This window comes from Haemaphysalis longicornis, unplaced genomic scaffold (genome assembly GCF_048455015.1).
Source record: "Haemaphysalis longicornis isolate Haplotype H1 unplaced genomic scaffold, Haemaphysalis longicornis Haplotype H1 scaffold_4, whole genome shotgun sequence".
Lineage (NCBI taxonomy): Eukaryota > Metazoa > Arthropoda > Arachnida > Ixodida > Ixodidae > Haemaphysalis > Haemaphysalis longicornis.
Window position 1 is genome coordinate 181,458,399 of NW_027526361.1, and position 11,210 is coordinate 181,469,608.

The 11,210-nt window shown below is 47.7% G+C and overlaps 1 long non-coding RNA gene across 1 annotated transcript; it reads left to right on the plus strand.

The window, feature by feature from the left end:
• The first annotated feature begins 4,232 nt into the window (after positions 1–4,232).
• On the plus strand, positions 4,233–7,867 carry LOC144179542 (uncharacterized). Its single transcript, XR_013324280.1, has 2 exons — positions 4,233–4,610; positions 7,771–7,867. It is a non-coding gene; the product is annotated as an uncharacterized LOC144179542 (long non-coding RNA).
• The last annotated feature ends 3,343 nt before the right edge of the window (positions 7,868–11,210 follow it).

Sequence of the window (11,210 nt, forward strand, 5' to 3'; positions counted from 1 at the left end):
CCGCCGTGCTTTGGAAACACGAGATCGTAAGGCGAGCTATGCCTGGGAAACAGAGTGCTCCCCAGTGGGCCTAGCTGTGGACTCAGCGCACTGCATCTCACGCGCGCCGGCAAGATCGACAACAAAGCGTCGTACAATGCCTGCGCGGGGATGTGCTATGCGGTCCCGGCCGTGTCGTGGGAGCAAAATGCGCTCTTTTGCGACAGGGTCTTGGCGTCCGCGCGTGCGATGATGCACTCGATAGGACGAATGCGCGTTATCGTCGTCGGAGCAGGAGGCTCCCCGACGAGGCGCAAGGGGCTCCTTGGCGAAACGCAAACTTGGCCACAAAGGCCGTTTGTCGTCTGCACGTGGAGATACATTGGCCGCAGGCTAACGTCGTCCGAGCAAAAGGTGTTCTCGTTTCCGACGTAGCGAGCGTATGGCTCTGCTCCAGGTTCAAATCGTACGTCAAGTTCGCAGGCTCGGGATCGCCACTACGTTGAGCCGTACAGAACACAGGAGATGCTGGCGCGGGTCGGGCGATAATCGCCTCGGTTCCCGGGCAGCGGTGAGCGGCGGGAGCACGTGACGACGAAAAGCGTCGTGCTCCCAAAAGCCAAATGCTGGCGCGGGTTGGGCGATAACTGCCTCGGTTCGCGGACAGCGGTGAGCGGCGGGAGCATGTTCGCCGAAGCGTCCTGCTCGGAAGCCGAACCGCTCACCTCACAGGAAATCGCACATGGACTAAGGCCTACAAAGGGGCCTGTGCCGTCGCAGTGTCGATACCGTGTTGGGCGCGAGCCGCGACCCACGGCGGGCGGTTCGGTTTCAGAAGAAAAATAACCCTCGCTTCTTTCCAGACCGACGGGAAATGGCCGAGGGATAGGCACGCATTAAACACGGACAGCAAAAACGGGGAAGAATGCCCAACAAGAAGGGCCAACATACTGGTCGTAATACCATCAGGTTCAGGCGCGGAATATAGATTTAAATTCCTAGCAGCCAGTCGGAGTTCGTTCATAGTGAATTCGTAATCCGTAGTTGTTTGCGCGTATGCTGTCCGGCGTATCAGCGTCCTCATAGCCCGATGGGCAAGGGTATCGCCTGCAGAATCATCAGTTGGCAGTAGAGTTCTTAGCAGTAACGCTGCCGATTGTAAAGTGGAGGAAGTAGATGAGATGTCAGATGAGTGAAGCGGGGGCAGAACGGAAGGAGGCGAAAACTTTTGAAAAGCAATTTTGAAGGGAATTCCAAATAAATTCCTACGGGAGGCTGCAGTGCACCTTCTCCTTACGGCTTCATCTTTTGCTACCTCGATGTGCCTTTTGTACTCAGCGAGTACCTTGTAATACCAAAATCTCAGATCAGCACGGAGGAGGGGATCACGACACATCTGGTACCTCCGACGCATTGCTCTCACAGACGAGCGTTCCCGAGCCAATTCATCGGTCCACCAAGCATTTCCCCTGTGACGTTTTGGCAGCCGCTCCAATCGCTTCCTCAGGCAGTCGACTTTCGCATAAAACACATTGACGATGCCATCCAGACTCTCCGGAGATGCCACACCAGTAGAAGATACAGTGTGGAATCAGGGATCCTGTAGCAATTCCTCGACTAGACGCGACTCGGAAGCTTTCCCTTACAAAAATGGATTTTGAGTTTCAATTCTTTTCCTGTTGAGTTTTAATTGAATCAACAGAAACTTAATTCAAACTCAATTGGCTATTGAGATGTGTCAGTAGAAACTCAAAAGGATTTCTATTGAGAAAACGCAATACAAAAGCAATTGACACCAGTCTATTGAAACTCTTTGGAGAACCAATTGACAAAACTCATCAGGCTGAAACATACACTTTGAAGGGCTATTTTTTTCAGCGCTGCCCACTGTGTCTGCTGAATTAAGACTACTAGGTTACTTTTATGTTTTTTTATTATACATTGACATTTCTATTGAGTGCAGTCAATAAAAAGTCAACAAGGTTTCAATGGACAAAACTCAACAGAATATCAAATGACTTCGTTTAATTGAAACTCAATAGAGTTTCTACTGACAAAAATCAAGTAAAATTGAGAGTCGAGCTAGTTGGTGCTACGTTGTTTAAATATATACCAGTGTCCTTCTTTTTTGTCCATGTTTTATGGTTCGAGCTTAATTTTCAAAGCTGATAAAACTCCTTAGGCCAGTAGCCTTTACCAGCAGCATCTTCGATTGATTGATTGATTGTAGTGTTTAACGCGCCGACGCAACGCAGACGATGAGGCGCGCCGTAGTGGAGGGCTCCGGATTAATTTTGACCACCTGGGGATCTTTAACGTGCGCCGAAATCTCGCACACACGGGCGTTTTTGCTTTTCGCCTCCATCAGAAAAGCGGCCGCCGCGGCCGGGAATCGAACCCGCGACCTCGTGCTCAGCAGCGCAACGCCTGGCAGCATCCTCGCCCAAATAATAATTATACCTGCTAAGTGGGGAAATCAATTATATTGGACAATTTTTGACTGCATTTCCTCAAATACTGCCGCAACATGCTTTGCACAAAACAATGGAAATAAACATTGACAAAACTCTAGTGACTCATCTCTTCTGGCACGTGACTCCCGCGGAATCGTTTCCTTGCTATAGCAGCGCATTTTCTTCTTTATACCTTAGCACGCATTGACATAATGAGTGAGCAATATCCACTACTGCTGCTAAGCTTCCGCTTTAGCGGCAGTGGACATATTCGAAGTCAGTCTTCCGGGAAAGTTGGAGCGGAATCATGAAGCACGCATATCTCGCCGGGAAAAAACGGAAAGGCGGGGGGGGGGGGGGGGGGGGGGAGGCTACACATCTCGGGTCCCAGTTCTGGGGACAAAAAAAAGTCGTCACTCCCCCTACCTCTTTTCACACATACAATGCTGTGATACCTTGTGTTCCGGGAAGGTAGGTGGGGAGGAGGTACATTTAAAACGCGATTCAATCTGCTACATCTACAAAAGGCATATGTGACATCGCATCCTAGTGCGATGATTCAGTGTTTTTCTGTGGAGGCACGATACTAACAGCGCTGTTTTGCAGAAATGAATACTTATCTCACAAACCCAAACGCACAAGAATATTCCAGTGACGAAATTGTGCCTATAAATACTCAGAAAAAAAACAGCAAAACTTTGGTGTAAATCCCTAAACTTCGAAAAAAGAACAATTAAATTTTTGTACACAGCGAACTTTTAAAACAAGCGAACGCAGGCTTGGCCTCATCGTCGTTCACTCGTGAACTTCATTACTCCAGTTATCACTCGCGCACCCCGCCGTGGTCTGAGCCCAAGGACGCGAGTTCTATTCCCCGTCATACATAACTTTCCTTGAGGATACCGTGAACTGTCTATGATAACAACAGTAGAACAGCAATGTGGAATGCAGAGAATTCCACAAGGAGCAAACGCGCATCTACGCTCTATTAAAACAGGTGAAAACAGTTCTTTCACTGCAAAAGAACTCCGTACGCCAGTCCAAGGCGCCGCCGCTCACACGAACTGAACGAACGAACAAACGAAGAAAACAATGAAGAATGACAAACTGAAGCACTGATTAACAACTCATCTTTACTGCACAGGGTCACAAAAAGAAAGAACGAGCCTGACACTGCTTCACGCCACTACAAAAAAAAAAAAAAGAGAAACCGAACAAATTAGTGGGCTGGCGTGCCACTTGTTACACTCCGAACCGCTCTCTCGCTAACGATGTCAACACGTCCGCGGACTACGTTTCCCAAACACAAGCGCCTAGCAAATACCTTGCGCCCGCAAGCAGATCAAGAACTTTGAAGCTGTTTTCAAAGATTGGACTTTCCAGAATTCTTCCGTCCTCTCTCCTGCTGCAGTTCGCCGAAGCGGGCGCCCGGACACAAAAGACGTGCCATCCACCTCCACACCCGGCGATAACCAGTTCTTTTGGTTCCTCTGGCACCCTCCCACGCTAAGCTGAAGTGACCGCGCTGTCACGAATGTCTAGTACGCGGCGTTGCCACTGCCGCCAGTGGCGCTGACAGCCAACATTGCGACCTCGGCGGAGTTCGGTTATCTGCAATATAATATTATTACTGCTGCTAGAGGGGTTGGTAATAATTCTATAAAAGATTATTGTAAATATTAACATAGGACTCACAAGCCGCCGTAGGTTTTTTTGATATCTCGTGTCAATGTTTTCACGCTCAGTTTTCACAAGAATGCGTAGCTGTGGCATAGCCATCGCAAACCGACTTGAAACCAAGCCAATGTCGCTTGGTCGCAATCCCGGATGTGCGGGGTCCGGCGTGGTGCGGTCGTGCGGTCGTTCTCGCTGTTCTGTGCAAATTTATAGCTTTCCTCGTGTTGTTGGCGATTTATGTGCCGTGTGCGAATCTTTTCAACCAGCATCGAAGGTCAGACATTGCAGTGCAGCTGGCGATACATCGAATTTATTGAAGGAAAAGCCATCGTATGCGCTCTTCTACCGCCGGTGAACATCCTTTGTGTCGTGTTGTGTTTGTGCGCTGTGATCGTACGGTGAAGCTTGCGAAGTGAGGTGTTACCATCCCTGTTAGCCACGCTTTGGAATCCGTCAATTTCACCACGCTGGGAGCCCCGCTGGGAGCGACGTTGTTATAAGGTAAGTTCATTCTTTCCGAGCGCTCTTGTGCAGTGCGCGTCAGGCTTGTCAAGGGCAAGCGAGCACGCGGCTTCGGAGCATGCTGGCGACATCTGCTGATAGCTGCTGGGTTAGAGATAGCTTGCCATTGCGCGTGCGTGGATCTCGGACAGGCCCTGGCCGGTCGTCGTTCAGCTTTGGCCTCTAAAATTTGGAGACACCACCACCCGCAACGGGTGCTTCTTTTCTTCGTGCCAGCCGTGAGCGGTGACGCCGGAGATCAGTGCGTTATTTGACGCGGTGCATTATCACCCCAGGGACTTACGTAATCGCACAACAGGTTCGACCGAAATCCCTGCAGTGAATTCTTGTTGCGTGCTTTCCGTTTGGTGCGCTTGAGATGCAGAAGATTGGCGCTCGTTGCTTTATGCGATTACGTAACTGCCTGCGATAAACGCGTCAAACGGCGCGTCTATCTGGCCTGTCACCGCTCATGGCTGGCACTGGGGAAGACCAGTGCCCCTCGTGGGTGGTGGCGTCTGCAAATAACAGTGGCCCATGCGAAATGACGACCGGCCCGACCCTGTCCGAGATCCGCGCACGCGCAATGGCAAGCTATCTCTAACCCAGCAGTTATCAGCAGATGTCGCCAGCACGCTCCGGAGCCGTGCGCTCGCTTGCCCTAGACAAGCCTGACGCACACTGTACATTTCATCATGACAAATGTTGTGCAGACCTTCCTGAATGGCGATACTCACGACTTGGTTATTTGTCGGTATATGAACAGTGTTTTTATTCCCGCCGTCTCCAGATCGACCTAAAGGGTATGATTTCACTTCAGCCTTGCAAAAATACTGTACGTAAGTGTAAAAAATTGAAGGGGGAGGCTATTGTACCGGCACACAACATTTTGACATCAATCAGTGTTTTATTGTCTTCCGCGCTGCTGTATTGCTTTCGCGTGTTCTATATTTGTATGTATCTTAAGCTAAAGATCTAACAAAACCTTTGAAGGCAATTGACGAATGAATAAAATTCCAGATGCAGTGCCGCTACAGAACGGAGCAGCAGCCATGAATTACCTAGTACGAAGTGTCATAAAAAAAGAAAGAACACCATGATGAAGATAAATAAATTGTTTGACGAACGAAGTTAACGAAAATGAAAAAAAAAATGAAAGAGGTTGAATCGAACAAGTGCCTGTTGGATCAATAACAAACGCACGAATACTGTGCCATGCAAGCACACCTGACAGCGCTAGGCTGAGAGGCAGATCTACCAGTCACAAACAGGATAGTGTGTTCAACCAGTTAGGAGACATGGCGGTAAAATATACTTGCAAGCTAAAGTGCTGGCAGCCAGCAATATATTTGCGTATTAATTTGAACGATTGCTTGGAGAAAGAGCGTTCCCTGAGTGCAGAGCAGTGACAAATGTGGCCTAAACCGTATTTCATCCCAGCTAAAAAAATAATGCCCAAGAATATAACAAATTCATTGATTGCTTTTGGAAAATAGAGACTATGTATCCGCAGAAGGTAGGGTTTAAACCCAAAACATCTTTACACAAGTCTGATGTGTTACCTCGGCACCCTAAAGGCAAGCAGACACTTTGGCTTTAAAACCAATGCAGAAAAAAACCTGCTGCGTTAGTAGTAGTTGGAAACAGACTGCACACTGTTGTCATATATTAGTCTTTTACCACTAAGTGCCAATTCTCTCCATATATCTTTCCGTGAATTTCTCATTTGCCAATTTTTGTCACAGGTGCTAGGCAGCTTGCGCTAGAACATGCACAGGCGTCAAACTTTCAAACTGATGAATACCAGTTTTGACTTAAGCACTTGCTCGACTTGCTAGCGTAAATTGAAATTTGCCATTGCTTCTAATCACAACCTGCTGACTGCCTTTCTCGGAGCAGTTTTGAATAAGTTGGGCTGAATGTGGTGTGAGTAATAGCAAAATCACTGAATAACATTTTGGCTGAATGTGGCATCAGACGTGCCACTGACTGATGCTACACCGGCATTGCGCGAGGGCTTAGTCAATCTGTTTTGACAGATGTTCTGCCTCTAGGAATTACCCAAATGATTGGTCGGCATGGTATCACTATACTGTTTTAGTGCTGCTAGTGTATAGAAAATCTCGCCAAGCAAAGGGATACAAGCTTTTAAATTATTTCTCATTTACAGAAACTGATGTTTTTCCCCTCACCAAACAAAACTGTTTCGTGTTCTCCTTGTGTGTAAACTGGCATTAGACGGCCTTGTTATACTGGTATACCCCTCTGGCATTGTTATGATGAAGGCAAAAATGTGGATATACCCATGTCTCATATGATCCCTTTAAGCTGCTGCTTAGTGCTACTTGTTTGGTAAACGTACTGCAAGGCACACACCACACTTCAGCGTTACAAGAGTGTAAAAGACTGCGAAATTCAAGTTATGTATTTTTCCTGTCACGTTCTTTTTGCCACGTTTTTTTTCCATCACGGTTCATGTATGTTTTTCCACTAGTCGGTAAGCACAAAGTATTATGTGCTCATCCATTCATAAAGCCATTTGCGATGATTGCCTGATGTAGTAACTTTAGATTACAGTACCATCTGATCCTAGTTTTTTTTAATCAAGGCTTGTTTTGTAAACAAGTTCATGCAAGTTGACAATTTTCTAATTTTGTTTTACGAGATTTCAAGCATTAAAATTTCAAAAAACAAAATCCACAGGTTGACAGGTATGCTTTTGCACAGGTTTGGGGTTTCTCCTGTCAGGTAGTGGCTCTACCAGTCTTTATAGGCCTATTTGGATTTCTTTTGGGCCTGAAAGATGTGGAAGACACGATTACGGACCCATGTGGGTGATTTTCTGGCTCCCTGCCGCCTTGAAACATAGTCGTTCCTGTAGATTTCAGGCGCCTTAATGCGGAAGGCATTCAACTAAAGGCATTCCACTCCCTACCAATTGTAGAATTAATTGATGCGGCTAGCTTGGCTTACGGCATTAAAATCTGAGGAAAGCTTATACATTTGTTGAACTGCTATCTCCCTGCTTTCCAAACATACAAGCCAGGTAACTTTTAAAATAGCCAGGTACTTAAACCAGCATGCTTAATGAGAAGGGATGCAATCATCATTTCGTACTTGACTGGTGCAAACAAACAAGTCTGTTTTTTGTATTTTGCAGGCTACACAGTCAAGTAGGCAAGTGGACCCTGCGAGGCTCCAGCCCTCCCGTGATGCTTTCGTGAGCAATAAAGCAAGCTTTGCCATGCAACACCTCACTATTTCGCCTGCTCATTGGACACCTTGACGACAGTTTTTAGAATGTTTTTGCAATATTGAAGCAGACTTAGTATATATTTAGTACAGTTAACTGAACTTTACTATGCAATTGTTGAAATAACTTGACAAAAAACTAACAGGAAATCAAACGGGCTGTCTTGAATATGCTCAGTAGGTTTTCATTTGACATTTCTCAACAGGAACTCAACAGGAGAATGAATAGAGAGTCAACACAGACTCAACTGGAACTCAACAGACTTTTCTCAATAGACTTTCAATTGACACGTCACAACAGGAACTCAACAGGAAAAGTGTATTGAGACTCAACAGAAAGTCAATTGAAAATCAACAGACATGTTGACTATAGTCAATAGACTTTCAATTGAAACTCAGCGTTGAGTTTCAATTGAAACGCGGCGGCCAATTTTCAACGAGAACTCAATACAAAATTTCTATTCAAAGTCAATTGACTGTCAACACAATGTACTGAGTAAAGTCAATTGACTTTCAATTCAATCTCAATAACCATTTTTGTAAGGGTTGGTTAACCGCTTCTTTCGCTCAATTGGAACGTCTTCTATACCAAAGACGATGAAACGGTGATCCGACAGGGTCGGGGTGTCCCGAACTGTCCAGAAAACTCCACAAGACCAGACTGGTCCAGCAGTCAACGTGACGTCAATCCCTGTTTCTGTGTAGTCGGTGACAAACGTAGACAGAGAATTCGGGTCATTCAGGATCCGCAGCTGCCGCGAGCTAATGAACTCCGCCAACTGCTGCCCCCGTGTGTTCACCACATCACCACCGCACAACGAGTTTCTCGCATTAAAATCGCCCGCAATGACCACATTTTCATAATTTTGACTGTCTAATATTGACGTTAAAGACGTGAGGATATAATCCAGAGCCACTGATGGAGCGGCGTACACTCCTATCAAAAGTATAGAAATGTCCGGCGCACTCAACACAAGGGCGATGATGAATGATGACACATGAACAGGGAAGATGTCCAAAGATGGGTTAGGAGAAACAACCATGCACCGCGGGGTTTGACCATGGTGGAATTTAAACCACCGGGGAGGAATCTGCGGGACTAGTTTTCCTAGAACATACGGGTCACAAACAACTGCAAAGTCAATTTTTTGGGCTTCAATATATGAGACGACATGTGCTGTCGCTGCGCGCGTGTGATCCAGATTAGCCTGTAAAAACTTGAGCGATGCCATTTTTCGGGAAAACCTAAGCAGACAGTGGGGAAACCGGCGTAATTTCCTCGTAGATTGTCTTCGCTCGAAGACGGGCGATGCGCGCAGACAAGACTTCGCAGCATGGTGCATTAAAAGTATGAGCAAATCTTTATTTCCCAGCCGCACGACACTCCCTGCACACCACGTTATTCTTGTTTTCAAGATTGCAGGCAGCTGCTGAGTGCTCCTCTGCACAATATGGGCAGGTGATGCGATCGTTTGGACAGCGGGTGGACACATGGCCATAAGAACAGCACTTCTGGCACGCCGCGACGTAGAAGTTTTCTTTGATGGGGCAAGAGGTCCAGCCTATGAGGAGTCGGTCACGATTTTTAAGTAATCCATACACCGCAGGTGATACCTCGATGATTTGCACATTGTTTCCCGCGCGGTCTCTGAAATATGTCCGATGACGGAAGCCGTCTTCGGGAATGGCAAGGTTGTTGCGCGCATTGATATTTGCACGCAGGATTCCAGGGAGAATGCTAGGGTCCACACCGGAAATTTTTAATTGCGGAAGACGGCGAGGGGGACAGGAAACCTTGAGAGCAGTTTTAATTTGCACGTTCGAAGCAATGGCCTTCTCGAGGTTGTCGATAGACTCTCGGTCGGCAGAGACGACGGTGAGGCCCGAGCGAGACGGAATAAGCTTCACTTGCCTTACTCCGATACCGGAGGGGTCATTGCCGAAGGTAGATTTAAGTAATGTGATTGTGTCTGGCCCCGGGTTAGCAGATGGCACAACGGGAGACAGCAGAAGAACATGGTTTGGGTTGCTGTAAAATGCCAGGTGAGCGTTTGGACCGACAGCATTCGATTGTTGAAGGGCAAAGGCACCAGCTGGGGTCCGCTGCGTGGCTTCGGAGCGAGCAGGATTTGCGTGCGTGGCACAACTCCCACGGACTGCTTCTACAAAAGTCGGCATCAACGCCGGGGACACAACTGTGCCTTTAGGGCCAGAAGGGGACTCGCAGTGAGACTTTACTTCAACAAGCTGCGCTCGTAATTCTTCAATGCGACCATCCGCCCGAGCAAGATTAGTCTTCAGGCCCACAATAATGCCTTGCATGTCAAAGAACAGACCCATTATCTTCTCTCGCGTGGCGACGGGAACCTTGCTCTGGTTGTCCGAGAGGAGGCTCATTAACTGTTTGCCCAGTATAATGGGATCCATAACGTCTATGGCCGATAAATCGTCACCACTGAGTGGGACGCAGTCTTCAAAGTTCGTCACAGAGCTTGCAGGGCTTTCTCTTGAACGGTGTGCTGGATTGGCCAAAAGGGGATGGGCACCTCCTTCCTGATGATGATTCACAGAACCGGGTAAATGCTCCGAGTCAATCCCGGCGGGATTGCCCAAACCAGAAAGCCTATGGGCCACGGCGCCGTCGGACTGCATAGCTTGCAAATCAAGGTTGTCAGTAGATACAAGATGCTGCGAAGAAACTTGCAACCCGGTCATAGGGAACTGTTTAACCTAATGAAATTGTCCCAGGAGTGGTGAGTCATCACTACCTTCCAGCTATTGTGATCGGGAAGCAATGGCGTTCCAGTGACGATAAGCCTAACTCTGAAGTCTCACGGGCAAAATCATAAACGTTCGCTCAAGGGACTGGGGTCCAGCTCACCGCAATGCCGCTGGTGTTCACGAAGACCGCTGTACAGATGACACACGTTGACTTTGGCTAGGAATTGCCAAAAGCAGGTGAAACAACGGAGGTCAGAAAACACCGCCTTCAACGGCTCTAGGTCGGAGAAGTCAGCAGATCCAGTTCCGCCCAACGCGACGTGTGACGAGAAGATCTTCTGGGCCCAAACAGAACCTGAGAAGACAATCAAGACTAATTATTCTGGAAACGTCTCTCAAGTCTCCGTACAGGACCAAGCCGTCGTTGTACCGCAGGATTCAGCATTTCAAAATGCTAAAGACGAGGCTGAGCTCGAAGGCATGCAAGTGGAAGACAGCTACTAGGTAGCGTCGAGCGTCCCAACGGAAAACGGACGTGGAGAACCCGAGATTATGCCTGCCGCAGGTCACGCCGACGCAGTTGCTGCCTTCCAAGCAGACGATAAAAACCATGGAGTTGCCAAGGGC